Genomic DNA, 4594 nt, shown 5'->3' on the forward strand with positions numbered 1-4594 from the left:
CAGAGTGGAGAAGGGATGGTGGCAGGTCTCCTGTCCTGGGTAACTACACAATAAACACATAAGAGTTTGTCCCAGAGGACAGACCAACACTTTGCATACTAAACATTTTGGTGCTAGGCTTTGGGGCTCTGTGAGATGAAGTCTTGCTCTTCTTAAGAAAATCAAGAGTTTGGAGGGGGAGATTGGTCATTCAGGGAGACCCAGAGGCTGCTCCAGATGTTTAGACCAAGGACCAAGTTCTGGGGACATGCTAACTCCAGATGTGGAAATGATGATCCTGGATTTTCACAGACCTGCAGAAGCCAAAAAGGAGGAAGAGAACAGCGAGAGGAAGGTGGTAAAGTATGGCCTCAGACCACCTTGTGGAGGTATGTGTGAATATATATGTCTGCATGAATGCAGGTGGGTGGAGGTATGTATAGGTATGCATATGTGCATGCATGTATATGTGCACATGACAGTATGTGAGAATATACTTGTATGTACAGTCAGTCCTCCATATCTGTGGATTCTGCATGTGTGGATTCAACCAACCAATGATCAAAAACATTGGGAAGGAGGGGCAAAAAAGTAATTAAATGGTCGAAATAATCCCTCAAAGACTAAGAAGGAGCATAAAATGCTATTTGCATAGCATTTACACTGCATTGGATAAGTAATCTAGATAATTAATAATAGTTATTAGATAAGTAATCTAGAGATGCTTTAAAGAATACAGGAACATGTGCATAGGTTATATGCAAATACTATGTGGAGGATCAACGAAAAAGAGGGAGGCCCTCAACGAGATGGATTAACATGGTGGTTTCAACAATTGGCTCAGGTGTAGCAAGGATTGTGAGGCTGGCACAGGACTGGGCAGTGTTTCGTTCTGTTGTACATAGGGTTGCTATGAGTCAGAGTTGACTCGATGGCACCTAACAATAATAACACACCATTTTATATAAAGGACTTGAGCATCCATGGATTTTGGTACCTGAGGGAGGTCCTGGAACTAATCCCCTGCAGATACCAAGGGATGACCATATTTGTTTTGTGTATTTACACATGTAAATGACTCTATGTATATGTTTATGTGTATCCATGCACTTGGAATGTGGCCAAAACTTCCTACCCAAACTAATGGCAAGCTGTCCCCTCTTCAGTGAAACTTATGCTAATTTTAATCTCACATTATTGTTTTAAGTTAGCACCAAAAACTTATATTTAAAAATCCCATAAACAGAGCCTGGGGATTAATTGCAAGACAGGTCCCTAGAAAGAGGAGACTTTGTTATCACTGTTACTCTTATAAGGAGCCCTTGTGTCATTATGGTTAAGTGTTCAGCTGCTAACAGAAAGGTTAGTGGTTTGAACTCACCAGCCACTGGGAGACAGAAAAGACCTGGTGATCTGTTCCCATAATTATTACAGCCTGGGAAACCCTATGGGTAGTTCTACTCTGTCCTATAGGGTTGCTATGAGCTGGAATCAACTCAGAGGAACACAACAATTATTCTTAGAACAACAGTGAGGGTAACAGCCCTTCCTGTTCCATCTGGTTAACGTCCCATTAGCTAAAGGGAGTGTGATAGTTGAAGATGTGTCAACTTGGCTGGACTCCAGTTGTGAGTGGTGGTTCCCATGATGGATCACATGACTGTGTTCTAAGCGGCGGTCGGCCTAGGGGGAGTTTCCCCAGGGGTGTGGCCTACCTGCAATGCTATCCCAGGGACAAACTGGAAGAACGGCATTCCGGACTATATACTTCCTGGAGCGAGCAGCTTGCTGCTCGCCCTGGAGGTTTTCGGATTCATTCTTTGTTGGGAACAGCGACCAGCGCACTGCGTGTCAGCTTGATTCTCTCGGCTCTGTTGTGCTTATGGGAACCAGACGACTCTGGGCCCCATCTCTCTCCAGAGACGAACTTTGTGACTTGAACTCCTCTGCCATGCGTGCGAAAGCCAGACGGCCCTGGGCCCCATCCCCCTCCAGAGATGAACTTTTCAGCTTGAACTTGTCGGCTTCTACACGCTTGTGAGCCATTTATCTAAGATAAATTTCTCTCTCTCTCTCTTTCTCTCTCTATAAATATATATATATATACTTTGCTGGTTTTTGTGTTTCTCTAGAGAACCCAATCCAACACAGGGAGATTATCCCTAAGAACACCTGCATCCCCAAGTATACTTGTAGATGAGGTCCAGTGGTCACTGCCTGTCAGGACCAGACATGATTCTTGAGATCATTTAGTTCAGCTCCCTTGCTTTAGTATTATTAATGATACTCTGGCCAAGAGGAAAGTCTTTGGCTAGGTTGCTCAGCTCTGCCTTCAGACTAGGTGTGGAACTCAAGCCTCCTCATGGTCTCCCCTAAGCTTACTATATGGGGGGGCTAGTCAGGGGGCTGGGCTGTGACCCTATCATACTCACACACATCCTTCACACTGCATGGCCCTGGCAAAGGACATCCCATCCGGAGGTCTTTGTCTCCTTGTTTGTAAAACTCTCCAAGGTACTTCTGCCTTACCATTGGCTGACTCTGTGACAGAGACAGTTTGGCTTAGCCAGGAGAGAGGCAGGCCCTGCTCTCCTGGCAAATTAATGGCCTGGTTGGTCATATCTCTGCATTCTCTTTACTTCCTTGTCCTGCACCTCCCCTTACTCCTCCTCCATTTGGGGTAGGAGTCAGAGGAAAAGCAGGATGTGGAGAGAAAGAAAATATCAGAAGGAAAACTAAAGGAGCAAGATTTATTCCAATAGGGGAAGGAAAAAGCAGAGTAGGCCTTGCTGTAATTCATGCTCAATTAAGAGAATGAGGAAATGATCCTGCATTGCAGAACAGGCACTCAGGCTAGATTTGGAAGAACTTCCTGGCTGGCAAACAGGGCTGTTGAGCATAGGAATGGAAGAAGGAAAAAGAGGAGGGAGAGGGAGGGGAACCACTGTCTCTAGAATGCTAATTACTTATATTCTCAAATGTCTGTGAGATGGTATAAGATAGTGGGACCTCTTCCTCACCTCACTTCAAGGTCTTGACTAAGGTGATTGACTTTAGTGATTCTAAAGCCCCTTTTCCTTCCTCTTTTCCTCCACCTCCATACTCACTTGAAGGATCAGAGGCTGATTTGATAGGGTTTTGTGTTTCTCTACACAGCAGCACGTTGTCTGGTGATGCTGCTTTGATTAGCAATACCTGGAAGTGGGCCTAGGGTTGATCACTAGATTAGGAAAAGAGGCATTAGACTTTATGGGAGGATTTGATCTACTAAAAAGCACTAATACCCTCTGATCTGCTGGAAACTGAGTCTGGCTACAGGAACTGCCCTTCCTCTGGTTCTATGAGGAAGAGACAACTGGCACCACTCTGACTACAGGTGTAATGGGAGGATTATCTCAGGGAGTTTGCTCTGAGCTTGCTTTCCAGTCCTGGCAACTTGATGAAAACATACAAAGTTTGCTTTCCAGTCCTGGCAACTTGATGAAAAAGCATTTGGAAATATCTCCATGATAGCTACAGGACACTGTCACTGTTAATCTGCACTCTCACAGATGAGTGCACACATATATGCACATGTGTATGCACACATGCATGCTTACATGTGTGCACTCATGCATGCTTATATACATGGACCCTCCCACACACTCATTGTCGTACCTGCCCCAGACACCCCAGCACACAGGCAAAGAATGTGCAGGGGCTTCTGTCCAAGGAACCCCTGGAAAATCCCTGGAGAGCCTGCTGGCCATCCTTGCTCACCCCCTCCTCTTCATTCTGAAGCCAGCTCCTTTCCAGGTCCTTTCTTGCCCCACACAGCGCCTCAGCTGCTTTGTCTTGGAGCACCAGGGGGTGTCTTGAGGAGGGGGCTGGGGGGGGGGCGGCTAAACCCCAGCCTGCACTTTTGCAGGCCTTAGCGCAGCAATGCCGACAGGTGGGGCCGCCCTATTGGTCTGCGTCTTGAGACCATACCTCCATTCCACACAGTGCCATCTGTCCTCCCAGGCCACCTCGTCCTTCAAGGGCCTTTAGATCCAAGGAGGAATCCGCATCCCCTCCCCAGCTCGGCCTCTTAGTCCCAGAGAACCGCCCCCAACGGTCCAGCCCCGGAAACAATCATCTTTTGAGAGAAATTGCCTAGCTGGGCGCCGGGAACAGCCCTGCTGGAGACTGGCGGGCGGGGGCAGGGGCCGGGGAGCTTCAACTCTCCAGAGGCGGGGCCGAGGAACTGTGCTCACAGCCCCTCCCGGTGCGGCGGCTAGGCCTGGGTGTGTATGGGGTGGTGGTGGGGGGATGATGCCACTCCCAGGGGGCCCTGTCCTATCGTTCCGCTCGCGCAGAGCCCCCGCCTAGCCCGCGCAGTGGTACCAGCAGTCAGCAGAGCGGGCCGGGAGGCCGCGCGCTCGGGGGCGGGGCGGGGGCGGTGCTGTCAGAGCTACCGGCGCCCAGCGCATCCCCGCCACCGTCGCCGCGGTCGCAGCCGACTCTGCTCCGCCGGGCCCAAAGCGTCTGCCGCTGTCCCAGTGTCTTGCAGGTCGGCCGCCGCTTCACCAAATCCACAAGGGTCAGGCCGGGAGTGGGGCGGCGGGCTGGAGCTGCGCCTGCAGGCCCGGAGATG

This window comes from Orycteropus afer, unplaced genomic scaffold (assembly GCF_000298275.1).
Source record: "Orycteropus afer afer isolate SDZICR_OR568_19922 unplaced genomic scaffold, OryAfe1.0 scaffold00221, whole genome shotgun sequence".
NCBI lineage: Eukaryota > Metazoa > Chordata > Mammalia > Tubulidentata > Orycteropodidae > Orycteropus > Orycteropus afer.